The sequence below is a fragment of the Notolepis coatsorum genome (genome assembly GCF_963971535.1).
Source record: "Notolepis coatsorum genome assembly, chromosome: 3".
In the NCBI taxonomy this organism is placed as follows: Eukaryota; Metazoa; Chordata; class Actinopteri; order Aulopiformes; family Paralepididae; genus Notolepis; species Notolepis coatsorum.
This window is the reverse complement of record NC_140167.1, coordinates 73,621,014-73,634,159: the sequence shown is the minus strand read 5'-3', so window position 1 is coordinate 73,634,159 and position 13,146 is coordinate 73,621,014.

Genomic DNA, 13,146 nt, shown 5'->3' with positions numbered 1-13,146 from the left:
ATCTTTTTATCGCATGATAAGAGTCCGCCGTTAACTTAGCCCGGTAACGCCGTTAACGGCCTGGCCTTAAAATAAATATAATAAATAGTGCTGTCAGGCGATTAAAAAAATGTATCTAATTAATTACAGGATTTGTAATTAATTAATCGCATTTTAATCGCATAACCATTTTATGCCTGATATTCTATATTCTATAATCATATTTCAAATTGCATGTGTCCGGATGGCAGAATTCAGTACTGTATACTACAAAACCTTCTGTTTAATCATCTTCCATCTATTAATTTGCTTAGATTTTTCAGGTCTGGTAAATTTGAGCATAGTGTTATTCACAGTTAAAGATACATTTTTTTTTATTGATAATAAATTCTCATTTGGTTCATTACAATTTACTCAAGCCTAGTAACAGACACAGTATTTCTGACACTGGGAATACATTCCCTGAGATCCATAGATGTCCCTAGAATCAGATACCAAGAACATGCAAATGGACCATATTAAAAAAAAGTCTGTAATGTGTATTCTACGTTCTTGAATGAGATAAAAAAAATATATAAAAAAATAAAATAAAAAATTGTAATTCATTTTTAGTTAATTTTCATAACGCAATAATTTGCTGTGTAATTAATTAATCTAATTAACGCGATAAACTGACAGCCCTAATAATAAATAAATATTATTTCTTCAGCAACAGCAGCAACAATGTTTTAAATGTGTCTGAATTATAGACTTTTTATAATAAACAACACAAAATGTAAAACAAATGTAAGATAAAAAAAACTATACACTGAATGATTAGTTGTTACCTAAAGCCCTTGGCCTCCACTGTAGAGAAGGGGTGCATGCCTTTGACAACAAACTGGGTCACAGCCCTGTGACACTTGTTCACCCTATCCTCTGTCATCCTTCCTAGCTGCTAGGGTGAAGGGACTTTGGGCTTGGCTGCAGGGACCGGTGGTGGTAGAGGGAGGAGGGGTGGGCTGGGACATGGTGGCTGCAGCCTCAGCCTGATGATCTATAAAAAGTTGTCCTCTTTCAAATATATTTGTAGCTAAACAATTAGCTAAGCAATTATATTTTATTTATTAGCCTATTCGTAATAATTCGTTATTAGCCTAGCTAACTCCGTATCTTGGCTTACCTGCAGTGGACGTGGATGGAGATGGAATACTGCGAGCAAAGCAGTCGAAAATGGCGCATTTCTGCAGACTAATGTTATGTTTTGACAACAGATGTTTTGACAAATTGCTTGTATTGCCACCCTTACTTGCAAATGTTTTATTGCACTTGTGGCAACGTGCGTTGTCGGCATCGACTTTCGTAAAGTGTACCCAGACTTTCGAGTGTTTCGTTCGCTCCGCCATGACGAGCGCATGCAGAGCTCTGTCTGTGTTCAGCGCGCTTCACCACGGAGCCACGGACAGCACAAAGTACCCGTGTGTGCATTTGTGTGAGCGGCTTGCGACGAGTGTGTGTAACGTCACACACACACACAGAGTAATTCGACCAGGTATACATCAGCTAATGTAATTGGCTCCCAGACCCAATTTTGAGAATAGATTAACGGCGTACATTTTTTAGCGCGCGATAAGAGTCTGCCGTTAACTTAGCCCGGTAACGGCGTTAACGGCCCGGCCTTAAAGGGGACATGCATTATAAATGCCTTTTTTCTGTGTTTAGCATGGTTTTATAGTAATACAGGTTAGTATCAATGGGTCTGTGTCTCTAATTACCATATTGACTCATCAGTCTAGTCTCGAGTTCACGAGATCCTCCCTCACTCAACTAAACTGTTCTGATTTGACGGTTTCCGTGACGTTAATATAGCATTGATTTGCATAGCTCCGCCCCTGGTTGTACTCACCTCCACCGCCCACATCAACCATTATAGTGCAGAGACCAGAGACCGCATTGTTACCCGACACTTCCTCAAACGGGGTTTGACAGGCAGAGAACGAGCGAGAGGGAGAGAGAGAGAGATAGAGAGAGGGACGGCGGGAGGGACTGCAAAAGTGTGTGTAAATGTGTGTGCGCCATCTCTCTTCCTCGTCGGGGGCACACACACACAAACTTGACTGCGTGTGTGTCGGGGACGTAGGCATAGTGTAACCCGACACTTCCTCAAACGGGGTTTGACAGGCAGAGAACGAGCGAGGAGAGAGAGAGATAGAGAGCGAGAGGGACGGCGGGAGGGACTGTCTGCAGAAGTGTGTGTAAATGTGTGTGCGCCATCTCTCCCTCGTCGGGGACACACACATACACAAACTTGACTGCGTGTGTGTCGGGGATGCATCTCTCCTCTCTCTCTATCTCTCGCTTGCTCATTCTCTCTCACTCTCTCTCGTATGTATCACGCTGTGTGGGTGACTGTCACTGAAAGCGCTTATGGGCGGAGCCCATCCAATAACAGGCTGAAATCCTGAGGCTGGAAAATGATGCTTTTGAGTACTCCATTAGAAATATAAAACATTGATTTTTTTTTAAACAAACCTTAGGCTACAGATGTCTTCTATAGACTCACAGGAATTGTGTAAAGTTGCCCAAAGTGCAAGGAATAGCAATGCATGTTGTAGTATAATTTGGCAATTATACATATTCTTAAATGGCTATTGTCTCTAAGTGGGAATTCAGGAAGCCATATAGAGAGGGTTTTCCCGTGACCTTAAACAGCTGGATCAGTACAGGGACCAGCTGTCCAGGTCACGCAAGCCAGGACATCTCACAGAAACCAATTTTGTATACAGAACACCTCAGTCAGCTTCAAAGCGACACACAACAGAAGGGTGGTTCACCCCCGAAGACTCAAAACAATGATTCGGCCAATAATAGGAGATAACATTCAAATCACATGTATACGTGATGAACAGCTGTATCAACAGATCTGTGTGAGTAGCTAGACTATGCTGCTCTTGAAAATTACTTAAAATATAATCATGAAATAAAAGCTTTTGGTTGAATCAAGCCTTTTTAAAGAAGTAACTTAAAGTAATACATCTTCAAAGTATTATGTGGGATAAAGTATATATCTTTTAAGAATAACTCATTCTGTAACTAATGCAAAGTAATCAGAAAATTGCTGTGAGGAATTGAATGAGGGAGACAAATACATTTGCATAGAAGCAGGCTCATCAGATGTTTCTCACAGAGGTGTGAAAATATCTAACTTCTGCTGGAACCCAGACCACTGGAGGAGATAATGCTTAGAAATTAGGACATTAGAAATGTATTTTTCCATATTCAATTTAAACCAGATTAAAGTACAATTATTACTGAAATGAGGTATTTAACCTGGGAAACATTTTGATAGTAAACATGGAGTGGTTTATAGCCAAATGTACAGGATTATTTTACTAAGGTACAAGACTATTGTGTAAACTAATTAAGTTTGAGTATCCATGGTAACTGGTTGAATTAATATCATTTAAGGTGATTATTTAGAAAAAGCATGGTTTAAGACTTTAATGAATCTAGGTAAACAAGTTGAATAAGTCAAATAATATGAAATGCCGTATAGATACTCTGAACTGAAAATAACTCTGTGTGAGTGAGCTTTGTGATTTACTCTGGGACAAAACAGTTAATGTGTTATGTTGAAATATGTGTCTTTGAGAGAAGTACCTTAATATTCATATATCATGTGTTGTAACTGTAATAGTAACAATGTTTAGCCAGTGACTTCGGGTTACTGAGAAGCGCTATATAAATTAAATTAATTATTATTATTATAGTCTTAAAAGGAGTTGGAGAGAAATACTGTCTTCAGCAGGACTGGTAGCGTTAAGCCACGCCTACATTTTCAAACTGAAAACTAACTGCTTGTGGATTGGAGGAAAACCTGGTATGATGTCACTAGCTGTGATGTCATCAGCTGGACCCTGGCCTGCTACAAATACAGGGCCATCAAGACACTAGAAGAGAGTTGAAAGAGAAGAGGATGATGATGAAAAAGAAGATTACGTCAGATGGTCTGCCCCATCGGTAAAGGATAAGCTATATCTACGTTGCCAATGACGGGATACGATCAGCGGACATTCTTGTTAGATTAGTTTGGAGAACGCCGATGCAAACCTTGAATTATTGTAAACATCCAGTGTTTTTGAGCGACAGCAAGTGTTTTTAAGAAGCAGTCATTGTGTGCTTTTGTTAATAAACTTGCAAGAAAGTCAGGAGCGCATGTCTGGACATCCCATTCTTCACAAGAGTATATTGCTGATCTGACAACAACGCGGGTACCTAGTATCATTATCAGATACAACAATGTCCCCTTTAATTTAGATATGTAACTCACAAAACATTCCATGGCCTCACAAAAAAGGCCTTAAATGGTCACTTCACTGTCATCTGGGGACCCCCCAAAATCATGTGGGGACCCTCTTAGTGTATGTATTTATGTTAGTTTGCCTTTTCTTTTCCCCACTCCCATAATATTGTTCATTTTCTGCCTACAGTGAAACATGATAGCAGCTATCTGTTAGTTAAAGCTGTTGACAAAAAAGTGCACTGACTTGTGTGTTGTTTGGGAACGGTTGACAATGGTTATGTAAAGCTTTTTATCAGCTCACCTGAATGTGTGTTCTCAAATTAGTGCTGGCCGTGTGGGAAGTTGAGAGCAGCTTTGTTTTTGGCTGACACAGTAAACACATGTTTTAGGCGTTTTTTCAGTTAAACTCATACATTTGTCCAGATACGGCCATGGAGACGCATTGTTGTTATTGACGTCCAGGTCCTGGACGTCATCTTCATCAATGCCATCAGCCCTGGAAACATTGAATACATCTGCCTCTGCCATTTCGTGCCGACTGGTCACTTCATGTGGTCTGCGTTTTGATTTTCGTTCCTGGTTTGCGGAGCCTTGGTGCGGCATGACCCGCCCTATCCTGCCTCTGATTGGCCTACCCGTAATGTTTTGCCCTAAGCCCCTACCTTACCCAATTGTGAGTCGTCATACTCATATCTAAACCTATCTTTGACCACAAATCTTTATTTAGCAGTCCAGTTTCTCCGGACAGTAGCGTGTAGCGCTTGCTCACGCTACGTCACTACTTGGGTCTAAAAATAGCTACACTACAGAGAACGCTACTTGGTTCAAAAGTAGCGACGCTACCATCACGCTACTGAGAAATGTAGTTAAGCTATGTAGCGTCGCTACTTGTAGCTAGCTACTGCCCAACACTCTCTATGTTGTTAAATGTTAGTGGTCTCTCTATGTTGTTAAATGCTAGTGGTCTCTCTCTATGTTGTTAAATGCTAGTGGTCTCTCTCTATGTTGTTAAATGTTAATTGAGTCATTGTGACTGTGTGTAGTTGTGTGACATTGAAGAGGCATTGTGAAAGTGTGTTGTTGTGTGATATTGAGGCATTGTGACTGTGTGTAGTTGTGTGATATTGAGGCATTGTGACTGTGTGTAGTTGTGTGATATTGAGGCATTGTGACTGTGTGTAATTGTGTGATATTGAGTAGGGATGCTCGATATTGGCTTTTTTACCGATACTGTTGTGAAGGATCAGATTAAACCGAATATGTATATTTATTTATATATATATATTTAATTGTATTTGTATATCGTTTGATATCCCCTGTATATTCCTTGTACAATATGCATTGAATATCCCCGTTTCTACTAAACAGCCCATAATAGTTTCATTCTACCATTGGACGAGAACCTGGCGCCAGGTTGCCATACCCCTAGGTCCAAGTTCAATCGTGCCGCCTAACATGTCGAGGCAACCCCCGGTTCCGCGCAGTAATATGTCGGGCGAAATACGAATGGCACTATTTGTTCATAGCGCATATATATATGGCGCTCGTAAAGTAGAACTTTCTTTTTAGTCCAGTTCTTTACCCTCCAACAGAGTGACAGACGCAAAAGCCTCCCCACGACGCACGTGCGGTGTAGTAAGGCCTACTTGGCCCAGAATAGGCATTGAGATATCGTGTAGATTAATAGTTGAATGGTCATAGTTTGGCACCATACCGTCGAGTTGGACGTATTCTATTAAGCTAATAGTAGTCTATTTATGTATGGTGCATCGTTCGGTTAGAGTTCTACAGTTATCAGTACCCCCATCGTTCCTGACGTTATCTGGACGCTTAACCAGGCTGGTCAGACCCCTAGTGGTGATTGCATCCGAGGAGCTCCGGGCCAAGAGCGACTGGACCTGTATATTGGATTATTCTACCTGGACGACGGCGAGCCTTCCACGGCTTGGATTATGCTTTGTGTGCTTTGATTATTCCATGGATAAAGGCCAACACTGCTGAGTGTTGGAATTACCCCCCGGAGAGGACTCCAGGTGAGACGGCGCTCTACACGTGAGGTCGCCTCACGTCTCTCCGTTGTGGACCGGCAGATACCGTTCCACAGAGGGTCCAGCTGTATTCGTCTGCGGTCCGAGGTTCTGTGGGCACCGTGTCCAAGACTTTGGATTCTCCCAAGACACCGTCGGCCAGATGGGATACCGCCAGCGGCTTCTCTAACCCCCCCCTCCTACTGTCTTACAACCAGCGGGACCCCCCCCCCCTTAGTGTATCCAGCTATAATCATTTAAGTACCATCGCTATCGTTTTCCTAAATATTCCAGGTTGTATACTTACTCCCTGCGCAACCAGAGATTGGACATTCAATGTTGATTTACCTACGAATACTTATTTGCCATAAAAGTGCATATTCCATATTTCAAATCATAAATGTAATTAAGTGATCGTTGTATACACCCTTTGCTGTATTAAACCTTCGATTTGGTACATTTGTGTTGGTTCGTTTCATCAGGTGGGAAAGTGTTCATCATACTTATATCTTGTACTGGGTGGCCAGAAGTTAAAGTACATGAAGTAGTGGTATTAAATATCATATCTAACAATACAGTCAGGGAATTGTACCCCTCAGTTACAATTGGTCCTTCGAGCCGGAGGGTAACTAGTGTAATATTAATATAGTGTTATTAATATCGAAATGGCCTATGATGAACACTCCACGAAACGATCCTCCTAACCTAGAACGCCCGCGGCGCAGACGACAGACACCTCAGTACTTAGAGGCTTACACTGACAGTCAACTACCTAGCCTTCGACAAACGGTAAACGCGGTAAAAGTAGACAGTAAAATTATGTCTGACCTTAACGAGCAGGTTTCCCCGACCACAGAGGCCCTAGTAGGTCCTAATGTAACTGACCAAGCCCACGGTGGGGACCAGGAGGGAATTGACATGCCTTTACCCCCCGCCACTACTCAAGAAGTAGTCCCCGACCACCCCCGGGAGGAAGATAACCCTACAAAGAGAGAACTCTGCACGGAAGAAGAGGAGGAGAGCGCCGAGGAACTAGAGCTCCAGGACTCCCCAACGAGTACCCCCAGGAGCGGCTCACGCAGGAGCGGCTCACCTCCACAACCGCCTCCCCCCAGCGAAGCGGAGAGGATACTACAACAGGCGTTCCTCGTCAGCCTGACAGCCTCTACCGAACGCGACCGACTCCAAGCGCAGCAACGGAGCGAAGAACAGCGCACTCATCTGGAGATGAGACGTTTCCAGATGGAAGAGAATATGGCAAGAGACCGGGCCGACGCCCAGCGCGCCGCTGCCGGTGCCCAAAGAGACGCAGAGCGCGACAGACTACAAGCGCAACTAATAGAGCAGCTGATCAAAAGGACAACTCCCTCTCCCTCCGCCAGGGGCTCAAGGAACTCGTCGAGACAACAGTCAAGAGCAGCGTCACCACAACGAGCAAGCGACCCTGAACTTGACCAACAGACCGAGTCTAGACCCCCCGCAGACCCCCTTCCCATACCGGTCCAAGCGAGACCCAGCTACAAGGAAGGAGCGGCATACACTGCGGAGAAGCTAAATAAACGATTACAGGATCTGGAAGATTTGATAGAGGAAGAAGAGGGAGAAGAGGAGAACCAAGCCCTACGACAGCACAGTACTCCACCGGACCAGGAGGTCCCATACAGTCCAGGCTATACCCCCGCGGCGCTGCGCTACAGACCCCCGACTCTATTCACGGGTGAGCACGACGCACGACCAGCCCCGAGGAACAGTACCTGGACCAGCGGGCCATGGTACCCTGCCAGTACCAGCCCACAGCGAGGCGCAAGAGGGGACTCGCCCAGGAGGTCTCTCCCCCAACGCTCACCGATGTATCAGCCATCCACGGCGTCATACAACGCCACACCGTCATTTCCAGACTTCGCCTATGAGAGTCGAGCACAGTACACGGAGCTCCGGATGTGCTTAGAGACAATGATGGTGGATGTCGCTGATGAACGCCACAAGTATGCCATATTACTGAAGCACCTGAAAGTACCGCGAGCGCACAATATAGCGCTAGCCTATGCTACCTCCTCGACCCCATACACAGCGGCCCTTGCAGCGCTGGATCAGAGATATGGACGTATATGGGATTACGTAATCCAGGAGATAAGGCATATTGACCGCCTACCCCCAGCCACAGACAATCGCTCACTAGACGACCTGTCAATCAAAGTGCAGTCCCTGGTGGGGATGCTGGGAGCTCAACGGGAGAAGGGCATGCATGAGCTATACGCCAACTCTAACGTTGAGAGGATTTTGGAGAAGCTGCCACCCGCAAGACAGGAGCGCTTTAGGCGGCAGAGGGACTACCGAGATCCCGACGGCCCCGAGCCATCCCTCCTTGATCTGGCCGACTTCCTGGCGAGAGAGGTCAGCAGCTTACGACTGGACACCTTCGGGCGGAGCACGCCAAGCTCCAGAGAGGGACCCAGGAGAATAAATGATGGAAGAAGATCGGTGACGGTCATGCACCAATCAGAGTCAGTATCGAGCAGTAAGAGTCACAGCACCCCCTCGAGAAAAGAGAAGTGGAAGATAGCGTGTCCCTACTGTGAGAAAGAACACTGGCTGTCACAATGTGACTCATTCACAAAGATGAATGCAGAAGAAGTGAGTCAATGGATAAAGTCCAACCGGCGTTATCGATGTGCGCGGCCCCACATGGCAGCCGAATGCCGCCTAAAGAAAAGGTGCAGCCGGTGCGATGGAGCCCATCTAGATATACTACACGATAGTAACGGAAGACGGCCTATACCTGCACCACGGAGCGGCACCAAGGCAAGTGTCATGTACATTGACCCCGCCAGCAGCAACGGAGCTCAAGTGCTCTTAAAGGTAGTCCATGTGACATTGAGCTACCAAGATAAAGTCATGGACACTTACGCCGTCCTTGATGACGGGTCAGAGAAGACCCTTCTGCTCGGCTCCGCTGCGACCCAGCTGGGACTGCGGGGGAGCAAGAACGAAATGACGATTCGGACAATAAGAAGAGATTTAAAGACGATAAAGGGCGAGAATGTCTCCTTCACTATCGCAGCCAACGGGCAGCCAGAGCGACGGTACAAGATCACAAATGCTTTCACCAGCCAAGAAATAGGACTATCGCAGTACACCTACCCTGTCACCAAGTTGATGGATAAATATGTGCACCTGCGCCAATTACCTATCCCGCTCATAGACGGCGCTACCCCGACCCTGTTGATAGGCTCCGACCATGCAGAACTCATAGTCCCGATTGACCGGGTCCATACAGGCCCCCGAGGCTGTCCTGCAGCAGTCGAGACCCGCCTAGGATGGACATTACAAGGCCCCCTCGCTAAATCTCTCAACCGAACAGCAGCCACTAGCTGCTTCCACTCCAGAACAACAGAAGAAGACACCACTCTCCTGCAGCATGTCGAGAGGCTATGGACCCTAGAGACAATGCCCTTTAAGAACGAAAAGAAAGACATTTACGCCATCAACCTACTCGAGCACGGGACAAAGAGAGTCACAGTCGGCGGAGTGATGAGATACGCAACTCCACTCCTGAGGCGAGAGGGAATGCCCACCTTTCACGCAAAGAAAGACGCCACGGAGCGCTATCTACTGAACACAGAGCGGCGCCTAGCCAAAGACCCCGCTCAAGAGAGTGTGTACCGAGCTGAGATTGAGAAGCTAATCACAGCGGGACACGTAACAAAGATTGACATTAAAGAGGCCGATCAGACGACCGAATCATGGTACGTGCCGCATCACAAGGTCCATCACAACGGCAAGGATCGCATTGTGTTTAACTGCAGCTACCAGATCGGATCCCAAAATCTGAATAAAGAGCTCTTGCCCGGCCCCACACTCGGCCCCTCCCTACTAGGCGTGCTACTGCGCTTCCGCCAGGACAAGGTGGCTATAAGCGGGGATATCAAAGGGATGTTCTTGCAGGTGAGACTAGTAGAGGAGGACAAGCCTCTGCTACGGTTCCTATGGAGAGAGAAGATCGGAGATGAGAACCCATCCATCTACCAGTGGGAAGTACTCCCCTTCGGAACCACATGCAGCCCGTGCTGTGCTACATTTGCACTACAGAAACACGTCACAGAGGACCCAGCAGCAGATGAAGAGGTCCAACACAGTGTGAAGAACAGTTTCTACGTGGACAACTGTTTACAAAGCGTCTCGACTCAAGAAGAAGCCGAGGCTCTCCTAATCAAGTTACGCGCCTCCCTAATCAAAGGCGGCTTTGATCTCAGGCAGTGGGCCAGCAGCGACCCGCACGTATTGCGCAGCCTCTCCTCCGCGGACAAGGCTGCCAGCAGCGAGACCTGGATGGCGACAATCCCAGGAGAAGCCCAAGAAATGACACTAGGATTAGTCTGGCGCTTCAAAACAGACTCGCTCCACTATAGACACAAACCCTTGGCTCCAGAGCAAGGAAGGTCGGCGGCGATACCGACCACCAGACGGAGTGTGTACAGAACACTCGCCAGACAATATGACCCGTTGGGATGTATTCTACCTTACACCACCAGGGCAAAGATGATTGTACGAGCACTATGGGACAAGGACCAGGGCTGGGACGACCCAATACCCGCACACCTTGCCTCAACATGGAGAGAGTGGGAGACGGAACTCCGCTCACTCCCAGGTGTCAATATACGCCGCAGCTACTTCCCATCCACAGTGAGGCCAGAGACATGCGAGATTGAGCTACACGTCTTCAGCGACGCCTCCGAAGTAGCCTACGGATCGGTTGCCTATTTGCGTGCCCCAAGAGATGGGAGGAAAGATACACACTGCTTTCATACTGGCCCGCTCAAGAATAGCCCCACGTAAGCAACAATCTATCCCACGTCTAGAGCTCTGCGCAGCCCTCGCAGGAGCGCATCTAGCCACGTTAATCCAACGTGAACTCACCATTCCGGTGCATAGAACAATCTTATGGTCAGATTCCACGACAGTACTCACATGGATTAAGTCTGATTCATGCAGATACAAAGTCTTCGTGGGAGTCAGAGTCACCGAGATTCAAGAATTAACAGAAGAAGCAAGCTGGAGGTATGTGGACACCAAACACAACCCAGCTGACGTCATCACCCGGGGAATGTCTCTGGATGACCTAACCCGTCGCAACATCTACAGTGACGGACCAGCATTCTTCAAGCTCCCGGAAGGAGATTGGCCTACGCCCACCCCGAGGGAAGCAAGCAACGAGGAGGCTGAGAACAAGAAGCCTATGTTCTGTGGACTGAGCACTGTCGCCTCCACAGACCCCAACATAGATGACTGCATTACCCTAGAGAGTGCGCAACAAAGAACATTCCTGCGGCACCACCCAGAGATTCAGTCCACCACTGACATGTCAGCAGCTGACTACGAAGAAGCAGAACTTCTTCTACTACAACGAGCCCAGAGAGACTCGTTCCCCGATGAGCTAGACTGTCTACAGGGAGGAAACCCCATCCCATCAGACAGCAGACTGATTCACCTGGCACCAGAGAGTGACGCACATAATCTCATCAGAGTGGGTGGTCGCCTGCGGAGAGCCCCCGATCTACCAGATGACATTAAGTACCCGATCGTCTTGAACAGCCGACACAAGGTCACAGAGCTGATCATAAAGAAATACGACGAGGATGTACACCACGCAGGAGCAGGGACAGTCCTCACGGAGATCGAGGGAGTATTGAACTCAAAGCCCCTCGGTTACGTCTCCAGTGATGTAGCAGATGTCGACCCAGTCACCCCCAACACACTCCTAATGGGGCGGCTGGACCCCGCGCTACCCCAGACAGTGTACAGGCCTGAAGAAGCGAACGGCCGAAGAATCTGGAGGTACAGCCAAGTACTAGCTGACAAGTTTTGGAGCAGCTTCCTACTTCACTACCTACCGTCTCTACAGACCCGCCAGAAGTGGGTAAAAGAGAGAGACAATTTGACAGAAGGAACAGTCGTCATGATTATTGACCAGTCGCTACCCAGAGCTATGTGGCCGGCTGGCCGCGTAAGCAAAGTGATCACCGGTGCCGATGGCAAGGTCCGAGCAGCTGAAGTACTCGTCCAAGGGCGCACTTACACACGTCCCGTGGCGAGGCTAATAGAACTGCCCCGACTCCCAGATACTATCGATGATGACCATGACCCTATGACTTTGTGAGTTGACTGACCCTTACAGCGGACCTTGAGTGGTAGACAGTGCGGTTAATCTGTCTCTGCTTAGCTAATTAGGTGGGACTAATTAGGGGGCGGCTGTTGTGAAGGATCAGATTAAACCGAATATGTATATTTATTTATATATATAATATATATTTAATTGTATTTGTATATCGTTTGATATCCCCTGTATATTCCTTGTACAATATGCATTGAATATCCCCGTTTCTACTAAACAGCCCATAATAGTTTCATTCTACCATTGGACGAGAACCTGGCGCCAGGTTGCCATACCCCTAGGTCCAAGTTCAATCGTGCCGCCTAACATGTCGAGGCAACCCCCGGTTCCGCGCAGTAATATGTCGGGCGAAATACGAATGGCACTATTTGTTCATAGCGCATATATATATGGCGCTCGTAAAGTAGAACTTTCTTTTTAGTCCAGTTCTTTACCCTCCAACAGAGTGACAGACGCAAAAGCCTCCCCACGACGCACGTGCGGTGTAGTAAGGCCTACTTGGCCCAGAATAGGCATTGAGATATCGTGTAGATTAATAGTTGAATGGTCATAGTTTGGCACCATACCGTCGAGTTGGACGTATTCTATTAAGCTAATAGTAGTCTATTTATGTATGGTGCATCGTTCGGTTAGAGTTCTACAGTTATCAGTACCCCCATCGTTCCTGACGTTATCTGGACGCTTAA